Source organism: Lolium perenne, chromosome 3 (genome assembly GCF_019359855.2).
Source record: "Lolium perenne isolate Kyuss_39 chromosome 3, Kyuss_2.0, whole genome shotgun sequence".
Lineage (NCBI taxonomy): Eukaryota > Viridiplantae > Streptophyta > Magnoliopsida > Poales > Poaceae > Lolium > Lolium perenne.
This window is the reverse complement of record NC_067246.2, coordinates 31,369,676-31,386,253: the sequence shown is the minus strand read 5'-3', so window position 1 is coordinate 31,386,253 and position 16,578 is coordinate 31,369,676.

Below are 16,578 nucleotides of genomic sequence, written 5' to 3'. Positions count from 1 at the left end.
GAGCACGCGTGGGCTGGGATTGAGGGTAGCGCAGGCGGGGGCCACGGTAGGCCATTACGCTCTGGAGAGTCCGGCCGCGCCACCACAGCCGACGGCCGGCCTCGTTGAAGTTCGAAGGAGGCGGGCCGTCCTCCTCGTACCTGGCAACCGCCCTCTCACGCCGATTGATGAAGAAGCTGTCCCAAGTCGGGCTGTAGTCGGGATGCCACTGGGGATTCCTCCGCTGCTCTGGCGTGAGCTCGAAGTAGTAGTGGTTCGTGATGGCCATCTCGCGTGCCACACCTAGAGGGATAGGAGGGACCGGTACGCCTCCGACGCTCAGCAACCAGCCGGTCGGGACGCGGTAGCCCGGCGGGCAGGGGTAGTTCGAGGCGCAAAGTACCTCCGCCTCCCGGGGTGTTAGAGATACGATGGAAGCCATGTGAGAGGGTGATGAGGTTTGCAGATATGAGTGTAGATGTGATATGTAAATGGAGACCAAGCCTACATATATATAGTGAAAAAATGGCGGGAAGACGGAGGCGGGAAGCGGTGGGAAGCGCGGGAAGAAAATAGGCGGGCAACCTTTAGTCCCGGCTGGTGGATGCAACCGGGACTAAAGCTGTCGGCAGGATGAGGATGTGTGGGTAACCTTTAGTCACGGTTGGTGGGTGCAACCGGGACTAAAGTTCCATCTCGTCTAACAGTGTTGGGGAAAGGGTTCTCATTATTACATAAATGTAGAGATTGTCTTGGGAACTATATATGAAGAATACATTATTACATCGCCATCTACTGCTGTGATCTTCTACGCCGTAGCCATGGAGAATCTTCATCATTTAACAAGATGCTTGGGTCAATTTTCACCGTGAAGGGTGGAATTTCTTTAAACTTATTATAATCTTCTGACATGTCTGTCTTGTCATCCACTCCCACGATGTTTCTTTTCCCCGAAAGAACTATGTGGCGCTTTGGCTCCTCGGTTGATGTATTCTTTTGTTGATTTCTTTTTCTCGATTTGCTAGACATGTCCTTCACGTAGAAAACTTGAGCCACCTCGTTGGCTAGGACGAATGGCTCGTCCATGTACGCAAGATTCTTGAGATCCACTGTTGTCATACCGTACTTATCGTCTACCTGTACACCGCTGAGCTTCACCCATTTGCACCGAAACAAAGGGACCTTAAAAGTGGGACCATAGTCAAGTTCCCATATCTCCTCTATGTATCCATAATATGTGGTGGTTTGCCCATTCTCATCTTTTGCATCGAAGCGGACACCACTGTTTTGGTTGGTGCTCTTTTTATCTTGGTCGATCGTGTAAAATGTATTCCCATTTATCTCGTACCCTTGGAATGTACATATGTTTGAAGATGGTAACCTGGCCAACAAGTACAGCTGCTCTACAACAGTTGGGTCACTAATGAGATGTCTTTGCAACCAACTGCCGAAGGTATTCATGTGTTGACGTGTAATCAAGGACTCGGGCTGGCCTGGGTTTATTTCTCGTAAAACATTCTTGTGTTTCTCGATGTACGGAGCCACCAAGCTGGAATTGTATAGAACTGTGTAGTGTGCTTGATTGAAAGAAATCTTCTCCATGCACACCGTTGCTTTCCTTCCTAGTGTGCCTTTTCCAGTCAGCCTCCCCTCATACCGAGATTCAGGAACACCAATCGGCTTAAGGTCAGGAAGAAAGTCAACACAAAACTCAATGACCTCCTCAGTTCCGTAGCCCTTTGAGATACTTCCTTCCGGCCTAGCTCGGTTATGAACATATTTCTTTAATACTCCCATGAACCTCTCGAAGGGGAACATATTGTGTAGAAATACAGGACCGAGAATTCTAATCTCTTCAACTAGGTGAACGAGGAGGTGCGTCATAATATTGAAGAAGGATGGTGGGAACAACAACTCGAAGCTGACAAGACATTCGACCACATCTTCCTGTAATCCTGACAAAGTTTCTGGATCCATTACCTTCTGAGAAATTGCGTTGAGGAATGCACATATCTTCACAATGGCTAGTCGAACATTTTCTGGTCGAAGTCCCCTCAATGCAACCGGAAGCAATTGTGTCATAAGCACGTGGCAGTCATGGGACTTCGTGTTACGAATTTTTTCTCCTTCATATTTACTATTCCCTTTATATTCGACGAGAAACCAGACGGAACCTTGATACTGAATAGGGCTTCAAAAAAGATCTCCTTCTCTTGTTTGGTAAGAGCGTAGCTGGCAGGCCCTTCAAACTGCCCTGGATGATTCCCGTTTCGTCCTTTATGACGTTCCTGGTCCTCCCGTGCTTCTGTTGTATCTTTTGTCTTCCCATACACGCCCAGAAAACCTAGAATATTCACACAAAGATTCTTGGTCAGGTGCATCACGTCGATTGCGGAGCGGACTTCAGGACTTTCCAATATTCTAGCTCCCAAAAAATAGATTTCTTCTTCCACATGGGCGCGTGTCTGTCACGTCTTTCGGAACAGTCGATTGCCTGGACCCTTTCCAAAGATAACATTTAAATCCTTGACCATGTCAAATATATCAGCACCACTACGGGGACAGGCTTCGGACGGTTGTCGCCTCGTCAATCGTGAAATGCTTGCCTTTTTCCTTAAGGGATGCTTGCGCGGAAGGAAACGGCGATTGTACGGGTACACAACTTTTCTGCTTTTTCCCAAATATTTACTTTCAGTCTCATCTAAACAGTGCGTGCATGCATTGTATCCTTTGTTCGTCTGTCCTGAAATGTTACTAAGAGCAGGCCAATCATTGATGGTTACGAATAGCAACGCTCGTAGGTCAAATTCTTGCTCGGTGTGCTCATCCCACACACGTACACCTGGTTTGGCCCACAACTCCAAAAGTTCATCAACTAATGGCCTTAGGTACACATCAATGTCGTTGCCGGGTTGCTTTGGGCCTTGGATAAGCACTGGCATCATAATGAACTTCCGCTTCATGCACAACCAAGGAGGAAGGTTGTAGATACATAGAGTCACGGGCCAGTGCTTTGTGACTGCAGCTCTGCTCCCCAAAAGGATTCATACCATCTGTACTTAGACCAAACCATAAGTTCCTTGCCTCACCCGCAAAATCCGGGAACTCTCTCCCGATGTTTCTCCACCGCCGACCATCGCCGGGGTGCCTCAACATAGCGTCTTTCTTACGTTCTTCCATGTGCCATCGCAACAACTTGGCATGCTCTTTGTTTCGAACAAACGTTTCAACCGTGGTATTATGGGAGCATACCACATCACCTTCGCAGAACCCTCTTCTGGGTGGCTCGCCCTCAACATCACCAGGGTCATCTTTCCGATCTTATACCGCAATGCACCGCATATCGGGCATTTATTCAAATTCTCGTACTTCTCACCGCGGTAGAGGATACGATCATTAATGCATGCATGTATCTTCTGCACATCTAATCCTAGAGGGCGGACAAGCTTCTTTGCTTCATACGTCTTGACGGGCAATTCGTTATTTCTTGGAAACTTGACTTCTTTAATATTATCATCAATTTTTCAAATCCCGAGTCACCACACCGACCTCTCGCCTTCCATTTCAGCAATTCCAATATGCTACCCAAATTTTATCTGCCCATCTTAACCACCTGTGTACAACAATATGTGGTGGTCATATAACATCTTGTAGAACTGCAACCTCTCCTAATCCGTGACACAGTCTCTTCTTGCAACAGAAATGAACCGACGAAGATCATCATCAACACGATCATCTGCTGCCTGTTCTTCACCTCCTTCTTCTTCATTGTCTTCCATTGCGGTATCATCGCATTCAGAGAACATAGATCGGTACTGGTCATCGTTATCTTCTTCTTCATCGCCGTCTTCCATCATAACCCCTTCTTCTCCGTGCTTGGTCCAAACATTATAGCTGGACATGAATCCAAACCGAAGCAGGTGGCTCTTAATGTCTCTTGAGCAAGAGTAATCCTTCTCGTTCTTGCATTTCAGACATGGACAACACATAAAACCTTGCTTCGACTTGTTGGCCTCGGCCACAAGCAGGAAAGAATTCACGCCCTCTCTGAAAGCGGGAGCACATCGGTTACCGTACATCCATGGATGACTCATCTGCATCATAAGTACAATTATGTATCAGATGCAATCACCTTGCTAAAATTAGTATTGTACGGACTATGTATATACGAGAAAATAGTTGCTAACCTTTTAGGATCAAAAAGAGGAGAAATCTTATCAAATAAAATCAAGTGGCATCCCTCACAAGCATTTCATCAAACACCTCTTGTGCACATGAAGAAAAAATGCGCTAGCATACACCTCCATATTTCACCACCAAGGAAAAAAATGTAGGGAGGTGGGGGGGGGGGAAGCTGGTTGTGTGTATATATAGGCATGGTCCTTTTGTCGCGGGCCGTGTTACGACCCGCGACAAAAGGGGTGCTGGTAGGGGGCGCCAAAGCTAAGACCCCTTTTGTCGCGGGTTGTTATACGGCCCGCGACAAAAGGGCGCGACAAAAGGCCCGGCTTGCTCCGAATGGTTTCGGGGCGACGTGGCCACGCCATTTGTCGCGGGTGCAGGCGCGCCCGCGACAAAAGGCTCACACGAAAGCCCTGTTTTCTACTAGTGTGCGTCCGATTCGCGCCCTTCGCCAATGGGCCGGCACGGGGTTGCCAGCGCTTCTATTGGGCACGAAATTGCGCCGGCGCTTTTTGCGACGCGGCGGTGCGAGCCCATTTTCGATGCCCTCCACCAAAATGTTATCGGGGCTGCTATCGGGGGCGCCGGTGGAAATGCTCTTAGGAGATTTCTTTTCGGCTTTTAGGGTAACTTCTTCCTAAACTACATTCCCTATATATAGCTTTAAAAATCCATTTTATAAGACGAAATGAAGTGGACATCAGTTGCTTGCTGGATGGATGAAGACATGGGATGAAAAAAGGCAGGTACGTACTGTATGCACAGTTTTCAGAAGGAACGCAAGAAATTAAAATTCTACAAGAAAACCAATAAATTCTGGCGGTGAGAGTTTGGTAGTCAGGCGGCACGACCAAAAAAGGATCGGGCGGGGTTTGGCACCGGTCAGCGTACTGCGTAACAGCAGGTCTTCGTCGACACGACACCTGACGGTGAAAGCAAGGATATCAGTGTGTGAGGGCCGATTAGGGGCCACATCGTCCGTGTACAGATACAGCTGCTCTCGCATAGTTCTCGGATCGGAAACCGGACTGACACTTGTTCACACGTGGCCGTACGTGGTGGCAGCTGACATGGATGCATGCACGGCGAGAGCTTTGTCTGATTGACATCCATATTGCCATGTGCAACGCTAATAGAGCAGCTGTCAAGTCAGGGATCAGCTTTGCTACTAATTATTGTCATCTCACTTGATCTACCGCCAGCAGGCAGCCACGTCACCTCTTCTGCCACGTGCCGCCTCACTGGAAGAATTACCATTCATCGAATCGCGTCGTCAACTTACACCACACCAAAGCACCACATTTCCCTCAAAAAAAAAAACCAAAGCAACACATCGGATGAGACGAAAAGGACGTAAAGAAAGGCTCTCTCCGCCAGGACGTGTGATGTCGGCTATTGCGGCCTTGCGAGTCGTGAGGAAACAAATCGTCTGTCGTCGTCAGTGTTGTTTCTCCAGGTCGATCTGACCGAATAAAGGTGGTCCGATCGCCGCACTGCACCTCTAGCTTCCTCATGCACGCCTCCGATCGACCGGGGCGGCGGCTGCCTACACGCAGCCAATAACATTTTCGGACCATGATTTTTTCACCACGTACAATGACTTTACCTCGAAAAAGAAAGGAAAATAATACTAATTGCTTAAAGCATCTTCACTGGCTTTCTCCAAATAAGTGTCGGCGACAGCCGGGCCGACACATCGCTATTGCAGGGCATCGTCAATACATCCGTAGGTAAAGAAACTGTCGTTCCACATCGGGCAGGTCACATACGGCCAGACCCCCCAAAAAAATTAATTTTTTAATAACTTCATAAATTTAAACATATGCCAAATTTTATTAAAATTTTGTACAAAACATTGCAAAATTTAAACTAAAATATGTTAAAAAAACTAAACAATTCGAACGCGCTCCGCGCAATCGCCGCCTGGAGTAGGAGGCAAACACTTCGTCGAGGTTGCCATACTCCTACTTTGGCGTCGGAGCATCATCCATGAGGTCGACGACATTACCGTTGTTCGTCACCGACCACCACTCCGCGAACCGACTGCCGGCTGTCGGGACCGTGTTGAATAAGTACGAGCGGCCGCAGCGTCTCATCGCGAGCAGCGACGACCCCGAGGACTGCCCAGGGCTGCACGCGGCATTCCCGGCGTCGCTGAACGACATGGACGCTTGGAGGGGCGACCTCGACAGGGGAGATCGCCATGTCCATCCGCGACACCGGGAAGCCGCTCGTGGGCCTCACCGACGACGGCGAGGCTGGACCAAGTGGCACGGTGAAGGACGAGCCCGTCGACGAGCCCGACGAGCGCGGCAAGCAGGACGTCGTCGTCGACGACATGTACAACTTCCACTAGTACTACGACGCCTCTGGCCGCCGCAAGTACTACTAGATTAGGGTTTAGTTTAAATTTCATTGAATTTCGTTCGAATCTATGCAATATATAGCAAGTTTGAATGAATTCGCTTAAGTTTTAAATATCTAAAATTTCGTTTGGGGGACGCGGCTGGGGAGCGACGTTCCCGAAACGCAGCACGAAGGAAACACGTCCCCAAACGATAAATCTGACGCTGTTTGGGATGCTTTGGGGGACGCGGCTGAAGATGCTCTTAAAGTTGCTACAAGAGCTGAAGGGAAAATCATGCTGAATTTTCTGAGTGTCTGGCCGAGGTACACAACAGCAAAGATATACTTATGTGGTATCTGATCATGAGAAAGGTAAGTATATTTCGTCTGATTAACTCCTTGCTTGCTTAGAGTAAGAGTTCGGCATGGATGATAGTTCCCACCCTACACACTTTAATCATGCTAACATCAATGTTAAACCAACGCACCCAACAGTATTTGAAGGATGGACAAGGAGCTATCAGCAATATATCATCAATATCCACGGGTGTTTTTATCACCACGCTGCTCACATACTTTATGATATAATTACTACCCTGTCAATAAAAGTATATCGCACATTAATCTAAATTTAGATGTATCTAAACACTCTGTAGTGTATAGATATATTAGAAAAGATAAACCTCCAACATTTTTTTGCAGGTTGTAATCTTATGTGTGAGTGCCATACAAGATATGGGTGGCACTGATTGAAGAGGAGTGAGGAGAGATGCTAACTTTGATGTGAGGGAAGGAGGGAGCGAGGCGGGCATGCTGGCGAGGCTAAGGAGAGGGGAAGTTGTCGTCATCTTGGTGAGCGATCCATGGGTGTGCCACGAAGTTAGGTAGAGAGGAGGGGGGCGACCTGGGTAGACAGCTCGCCGCATACCTATAGAGGAGTGGAGGAGGCCATGGGGACGGATGCCCCTGCGGGAGGCGATCCAAAAGGACTTGAGAAGTTTGTTGTTGCTCTTCTTTTGCTACTCCCATTGCAACCCACGGGCATAATTACTAGTAACTTCATAAATTTAAACATATGCCAAAATTTATTAAAATTTTGTACAAAACATTGCAAAATTTAAAGTAAAATATGTTAAAAAAAACTAAACAATTCGAACGCGCTCCGCGCAATCGCCGCGTGGAGTAGGAGGCGAACGCTTCGTCGAGGTTGCCATACTCCTACTTTGGCGTCGGAGCATCATCCATGAGGTCGACGACATTACCGTTGTTCGTCACCGACCACCACTCCGCGAACCGATTGCCGGCTGTCGGGACCGTGTTGAATAAGTACGAGCGGCCGCAGCGTCTCATCGCGAGCAGCGACGACCCCGAGGACTGCCCAGGGCTGCACGCGGCGTTCCCGGCGTCGCTGAACGACACGGACGCCTGGAGGGGCGACCTCGACAGGGGAGATCGCCATGTCCATCCGCGACACCAGGAAGCCGCTCGTGGGCCTCACCGACGACGGCGAGGCTGGACCAAGCGGCACGGTGAAGGACGAGCCCGACGAGCGCGGCAAGCAGGACGTCGTCGTCGACGACATGTACAACTTCCACCAGTACTACGACGCCTCTGGCCGCCGCAAGTACTACTAGATTAGGGTTTAGTTTAAATTTCATTAAATTTCGTTCGAATCTATGTAATATGTAGCAAGTTTGAATGAATTCGCTTAAGTTTTAAATATCTAAAATTTTGTTTGGGGGACGCGGCTGGGGAGAGACGTCCCCGAAACGCAGCACGAAGAAAACACGTCCCCCAAACGATAAATCCGACGCTGTTTGGGGATGCTTTGGGGGACGCGGCTGGAGATGCTCTTAAAGTTGCTACAAGAGCTGAAGGGAAAATCATGCTGAATTTTCTGAGTGTCTGGCCGAGGTACACAACAGCAAAGATATACTTATGTGGTATCTGATCATGAGAAAGGTAAGTATATTTCGTCTGATTAACTCCTTGCTTGCTTAGAGTAAGAGTTCGGCATGGATGATAGTTCCCACCCTACACACTTTAATCATGCTAACATCAATGTTAAACCAACGCACCCAACAGTATTTGAAGGATGGACAAGGAGCTATCAGCAATATATCATCAATATCCACGGATGTTTTTATCACCACGCTGCTCACATACTTTATGATATAATTACTACCCTGTCAATAAAAGTATATCGCACATTAATCTAAATTTATATGTATCTAAACACTCTGTAGTGTATAGATATATTAGAAAAGATAAACCTCCAACATTTTTTTGCAAGTTGTAATCTTATGTGTGAGTGCCATACAAGATATGGGTGGCACTGATTGAAGAGGAGTGAGGAGAGATGCTAACTTTGATGTGAGGGAAGGAGGGAGCGAGGCGGGCATGCTGGCGAGGCTAAGGAGAGAGGAAGTTGTCGTCATCTTGGTGAGCGATCCATGGGTGTGCCACGAAGTTAGGTAGAGAGGAGGGGGGCGACCTGGGTAGACAGCTCGCCGCATACCTATAGAGGAGTGGAGGAGGCCATGGGGACGGATGCCCCTGCGGGAGGCGATCCAAAAGGACTTGAGAAGTTTGTTGTTGCTCTTCTTTTGCTACTCCAAGATTCGCACGGGCATAATTACTAGTAACTTCATAAATTTAAACATATGCCAAAATTTATTAAAATTTTGTACAAAACATTGCAAAATTTAAACTAAAATATGTTAAAAAAAACTAAACAATTCGAACGCGCTCCGCGCAATCGCCGCGTGGAGTAGGAGGCGAACGCTTCGTCGAGGTTGCCATACTCCTACTTTGGCATCGGAGCATCGTCCATGAGGTCGACGACATTACCGTTGTTCGTCACCGACCACCACTCCGCGAACCGACTGCCGGCTGTCGAGACCGTGTTGAATAAGTTGTTCAACAACATCCCCTGTCCCAGCGCATCTTCCGGATCATCGGGTGTGTGGTGTGCCGCCTAGATCTCGAGCTCGATCTCCCACCACCGCTTCTCGGCCGGCAACGACGTGGGGAGGACGAGGTTTTCCTTCTTCACTGGTGCCTCCTTCTTCAAGCGTCAAAGGAATAGGCGTGCACGCAGCGGTGACAGTTACTCCTCCTTCTTCACTCGGCCCGACGAAGATCCGTGCGGCGTGTCATGGATGACAATACCACCAGAGCGTCGTGGTGGTGGGTAAGGCGGGGCTCGCTGGCGCGGCGTCCCGGGGCCAGAAGTGCCCTAGCCCGACCATGGCTGATCGGGGAAGTACGCCCCGAGGTGACCGTCAACGCTGGCGGTAGACGTGCTCCGTGAGCGTCTGATCGACGTCGCGCCCGTGCCACCAGGCGCGTTTGCCGATGTGGTTCTACCGCTCGGAGTTGGGGCCGATGAAGCAAGCGATCTCTGCCTCAGCTCGCGGTCGAAGACGTTCACACACTACACGTTATTAAGCACCCATACCGCAATGTTCCTCTGCGCCCGGCGCTCCGCGATGAGGGTGCGGAGCTCCGCTCCCTCGGGCTGTGGTGAAACGGCTTATCTGTTGTTCGACATGTTCCACCCGTGCGGAAGACGGCATTCCTTCGGCACGAGGAGGCCCGCTCGGTGAAGCACCGCCACCTCCTCAAGGTTGAGGTTGTGCGGGCGATCCCCGGCTTTGTAGTTGTGCATCATCCTCGTGCAGCAAGTGGATGATAGCTTGGCTTTTTTGGAAGAGCAGCGGGAACGAAAGGAGACGGGGGCGACGCGTGCGTTTATAGTGGAGGCCGGTGTGTGCGTTGAAGACATCACGTACCGTCGCGACGTGGGTAGGCCCGTGGAGTGTGCGAACGTCGTACCGTCGTGTCACTGCCTCAGGAACTAGGTCAGCCATTGAAAATGACGAATGACCTCACTTCGCCATGCGGCCATTGTGTCGCTGACACAGTCGTCCCATGTTGGAGATCCTAAGTGACACAAGGCATCGGCATGCCCGATTGACACCCTATCCATAGAGGCCAACAAGAGCGTGGCGATGGTTTTATTGGGTTTGAAAATGTGCAGGTGATTTTTGGAGCTCCCAAAACAAACTGACCACCGACGTGTTCTGTTTTCTCATTCGGGCACCTTCTCAATCTAGGATCGATGAAGATGCTCTTATAGTATAACTGACCACTGACAATGCACTGTTTTCTCGCTCAAACACCATCTCAATATGGGCTGTCGATGAAGATGCTCTTATGATTAACTGACCACCGACGTGTTCCATTTTCTCGTTCGAACACCGTCTCAATCTGCTGGCCTACATTTAAGAGTGTCGTGATTCGTGAACGCATGTCAATTCTGGACAGCGCGACATGGAGGTGCTACCACCACTCGTGACACATTGACCGGCTGGTGTACCGTTTCTTCTACTCCCTATTTATTATTTGACTAGCAGCTAGTCGAAATTCGGTAGCTAGGTTAGCGACCCAATGTACACGTACCCCGGCCGGGGAAAGACTCCGTTGTTTGTGTGTGAAAGCTAGGGAATTTTTCATTTTGGCTGTTAGAGTCCGAAATATGGACTGGAAGTTCAGTCAAACTGTACGTTGCTGGGTCGGGCAGGGTTTGGCATGGAGATAATTCAACAAAAAATAGGTTCAGATGAAGAAAACCAATCATTTCAGACAGTCAGAATTTGGCTGGTTGACACTGCGCCATGTGCGGCTTGACCCTTACAGGTTCCATGTCTGATTACACATTTTTCACTACTCTTTCTTTTCTTAGACTGTTTGCTTTTAAAATGGCCATAGATTTACATAGACCGCGCTCACTTTGCCCCCTCACTGCTCTCCCTCTCTCCTTAGGGCTCCTTTGATTCATAGGATAGGAAAAGTATAGGAATAGGAAAATCATAAAATTAGAGTGTCATGCCATCTTGAATCCTATGAAAGATGAAGTGTGTTTGATGTACCAAAGGAATTTTTCCATGAGGTATGACCTAATGTTTTTTTCCTATAGGATTTGCACTACAAGATTCCTATAGGATTAATTCCTATAGGATATGTTCCTATGAATCAAACAACATGTGTAGGAAAACATGTGTAGGAAATTTTCCTATAGGATTTAAATCCTACACAATTCCTATGCAATTCCTATGAATCAAAGGAGCCCTTAGATTTGGAGGGTCGGCGGTGCTCTTCCGGGGCTTCTCCCCTTCTCCTTTGATGGCTCTGTCGGCTGAAGTGGGGAGGGGAGAGGCTGCCGAAGTGTACATAGTAGTTTTAGGTGGTTTGGTAGCTTGCTTGCAGTTAGGAGTAGGGCGCCGGTCTTGTTGGGCCAGATCTGATGCATCCTAGGGTTGCTCTTCTGCGTTGTTGTGCTCCGGTGGGCGGAGGCAACGGCGGAGTGAATCTGCCACGTGATCTCCGTTAATAAGGCTTTGGAATGTTTCTTGCTTGTTGTTGCTACAGGGTTCTGCCTTCTTCTTCTAGCCAGCCATGGAGGCGAGGGGGGAAAGAAGGTAGGATCGATGGTTGGCGGATCTGGAGGTAGTCGGAGAACCTCCACTGCTTCGCAGCTCCGCTATGGTACCGGGCGGTCGCCGATGAGGTCCCATGTCTTGCTTTGGTGGCCAAAGCAGGCGGATCGCGCCTCGGAGGCGAGTCTCCTCTTCAAGCGTCGCCTTAGCCCTTTTGGTTCGATTCAAGTGCTCTTCGTCCTCTTGGCCAGCCGTTGCGGCGAGGAGGAGGATGAAGCCAGCCTGAAGGTAGACTGTTCGTTGCGCTGGACTCAGGAGCTCTTGGAATTCTGCTCCATGTGATGGATCCCAGGGGATGTCGCTTCTTCATAGCCGCTACTCTCGGTCAGAAGGCTGACCTCGTCGTGCATGGAAGCAAATTAGATTTTTTTTGATTGCATACTAATATTAACCGGGCAACCTATTATGCAACCTGCGGGCACAGGACATGTGCCCATACACTAGTCACCATTAATCGAATCACCCATAGGTAAAACATATAGCTGAATTTTGGGAACTAAATCCTAACCATACGCTCATACTAGTGTTATCTACGTACAGGGACCCGGCCTCCCTCCCCTACCCCTCGGAGGAAAGGGGAAGGCAGGGGCCACTCACAATGGGGGAACTGAGCGAGAAGAGGAAGGGGGATTGCTTTCCCTTGTTCAGTTGTCCCTAACCACGTAGTATACATTTTCTTTTTGATGAAGAACTACAGTGTGCTTGGTGTATATACATATGCCACGAGACCACGACGTGTCAGACATTTTTGTCGTAACGTGCGATTGAGTGTGCCTTGTTTTGGAAGTGTCGGTGCGATCGATCCATGGCTGCATCCTTACATCGATCAATCAACCGACGATCATTCGATACTGCATCAGTGGACGTGCTAGCGCCGAGAGACAACGACGTCACGAAAATGGTATGTACCGCTGACACACAGTACTAACTAATTATCTTGAAAGAAAATGACAGGTTTGGTTTGGTAATCTATACTACTACGTACATTGCAGCTCGATGATACGATGAGATTGGTAATCGATTGGTCCACGCGGCGAGATGGTCCTCAGTTGCATTTGCATAGTATCGTGTGACCTTTCCATGCCATTATTGCTCGCTACCAACAAATTGACCCGTCAGGGCGCCTGTGAGAGCAGCTCTTAAATTTGGAAACCTAAAACACGTTTGGAGTGCACTGAAAATTAACGAGCTGAAAATTTGTGGCGCACATCAGATACTTCAAATGCTTCTGAAGCTCCGCCTCCCGGCGCCACTCCTCCTTGTCAGCGGCCCGACCCAACTGCTCCTGGATCAACCCGATGACAACCGAGAGGTGGGCATCATCAACTTATTCACCCCGGGGCCTATTGTCACGCGCCTCCAGGCGGAGATATCCTTCTTGATCATAGCGATGACGCGCTCGAGGTCCGCGTCGTCAATGTAGTGGGCAGGACCAACCCCGTGCGCCTCCTGCCAGACTCCGGCACCGCGTTGACCTCCATTTTCACCGGAGCCGGCCTAGGCGAGCTCGAGCGGAGTGACGCACTAGCTCCAGACGGAGGCGGACCTCACCTCCCGACGGCTAAACGTGGGCAGCGGCGGCATTCTTTACTTCGTGTAGGAGCCACGGATGCGCGCAGCGTCGGAGCGCCTCTTCCATGCCTCGTCGTTTTCGCGGGCGGAACGGGTTCCATGGCCACACGAGGCATCCCGCGCGACCATTCTGGCCACCTCCACGTCCGAATGAGGACCGCTCGGACGCCACTACGACTTGGTGCTTCCGGATCTGTCGGTGGCCCTTGCGGATTTTGTCGATGGCACCGGCCAGATAGGAGGCGATGGTGTGGCGAGGGGGAAGAGGATGCGGCGGGATGGGACGAGGGTTGCAGCCATTATCTGTCGCTTTGAACGAGATGTATAGTGACCATCACTAGTAGAAAACATGGCTTATATTTGGAGCTGCCTGGAGCTTTTGCACCGAATGGGCTACGAACCCACACTAAAGGGTGCATTAGCACCGGTTCGAGCAGCTAGTGCTTTAGCACCGGTTCGTGCAGGACCTTTAGCACCGGTTCGTGGCACGGCCCGATGCTAGAGGTCTACCCTTTAGCACCGGTTCGTGGTACGAACCGGTGTAAAAGGATTTTTTTTCTCCCCACGCACTCCACACCCCCCTCCCCTGGATTGCCTTTTTAGCTTTGTAAAATACAAAAGAAAACGATAGAAAATTTTAAAAATAAAATCTTTTGAGATTCCTTTATGTTACGCAATCTACTATTAGGGGAAATTAACAAATTTGAATATCGATTTTTTTGCAAAAAAAAGTTTAGAAAAAGTTAAAACAACTTTTCTGGTTGCATACGATGTCGAAAAAAGTATAATATATCAAAATTGACCGTGGGAAAAAGCAAGAAGATGCTTTTCTGGTTTACCCGGTTAACCAATTTTTAGATTCTCAAAATTCCAAATGGAAATATGAAAGCGGGAAAATTTTAGTTTTTACCAGAAATTCAGGATTTTTTTATTTTTAAAAAAATTTAAATTAATAAATCCTTCTTGCATAAAGATTACTTAACATAAATTAATAATTCCTTCTTGCATAAATATTACTATTGATATTACTTAATAGGTTTTATATTTTCAAATTTTCAGGTTTTCTATTTTAATAAAAAAATAAAAATTTATTCTTTATTTATTTATTCAAGATTATTATTACATCATTACTTTTGTTTATTAAAAGAATTAGTTGGAATTCAAACAATAAAGAAGTGTGATATCGTGACCAACATGTTAATAGGATTGATATGATACTACTATCAATAACATGCGCGCGAAGCACTTGGAAGCGGGATGGAAACGAACTCGAAAGTTAAGCGTGCTAGTGCTGGAATAGTGGGAAGATGGGACCACGAGTAAGTAATTTGAGTTGAGATTAATTATAGTTAGAGACTAAACTTGTCAAATAACTAAAATACTACAAATTCTGAAAAAATATAAATAAAGAGGGAGTGGAAAATAATTAGAAAAAAATTGGATAAAAAATGGCACCGGTAGCGGGTTTTGCCGCGGTAGCTTTTTGGAGCATTTTCCTGTCGCGGCACGAACCGATGCTAAAGGTCCTCCCGTCCGGACGCTCTGCAGGCTAAAGTGGGGAGTCTTTAGCACTGAATGCTTTGCACCGGTTGGACAACCGGTGCTAAAGCCCCTTACAAACGGTGCTACGGCCCTGTTTTCGACTAGTGCATTGCGGTGTCTAATCAACAATATTTAAATAGTTTACGAACCAAACCATGCATACAAAGTCTGGTCTGACCCAATAACCGCTACAAACTTCATATCGTCTCGATTTTCATTTTCGAACTGATATATCGGTCCGCCGAAGAGGCTCTCATAATACTACTCCATCGTAAAGCTTAAGACTTATATTTTTTTGAAAAACCAAACCAAGTAAAGTTTAACCAAACTTTTAGAACAATATACCAACAAATATAATATTTTGTAGATACCATGCTAAAATATATTTTATGATCTATTTAATGATACTAATTTTGTATTTTGCATTTTAATGATTTTTGGTAAAAATTTAGTTAACCTTGACATAATTTAACTTTCTAAAAATAATATAAGTATTAATTTTTGGGATGTAGGTAGTAGTACCGGACTTACCAAACTAGGCAAGCCATATCATGGTCAGATAACTAACCAGCAGGATTAGCAAGTGCTCCAACTAATTGCTGACTACACGTACGATGGCGCAGCTAACCTTCAGACCTTGCCAATTTTTCCCAGTTTCAAACATTACCTAATGCAGGCATTTAGCACATACAAGTACTGATGATATCACAATATTGTGCGGTTAAGACTGGTGCTTAGCTTGTGTTGTGCGATGGGGCAACTAACCATCATTTAAGGCTTGCTTGTTTAGTCTAATCTTCATCGGACACGTATATAAAACAGATTCTCTACAGATCGCATGGTAGACGTGATAAGCTACTTTCAAAAAAAAAAAAAACAGATTCTCTACAGTTCACACAGAAGAAAGCAGATTGTTTATGCGTCATGTGGCTTGAGGGCCAGGAGATGCTCTCTCGTGCGAGACGTGCTCACGTTCTCCCATACTACTCGCGCACAGCGACGATGCTGCCAGATCTGTCGGCACGAACTCGTGGCGATTACGAGGTTTCTTACCTGGAAAATCGTGGTCAAATACAGATCAACACGCCCTGGTTAAAAAAGGGAAGCTCCACGCCTCGGCGTCGCTAAAGCTCCGGATATTCTACTCTGATTTCTCTTTTTTCGAGGAGAAAACAACAAAATTTTATCCAAATTTGACATCTTCTGCAGAGTTGACGACGGAAGAAGACGTGGTGTCGCAAGCAACGCATCCGGATGCGATCTGTTTCCTGCTTGCTTGTGTCATACTACAACCAGTCAGATGCGTTGTAACAGATTGTGCCATCTACTAGATAAATGGATGTGCAAAAATGCCAAACTTTTCCGTCATCAACAAAAATGGATGATAACCATGTGCATTGTTCTTTGGATGCATCTGTTTGGAGAACATTTTTCGTGCTTCAGTACCGCCAATGAT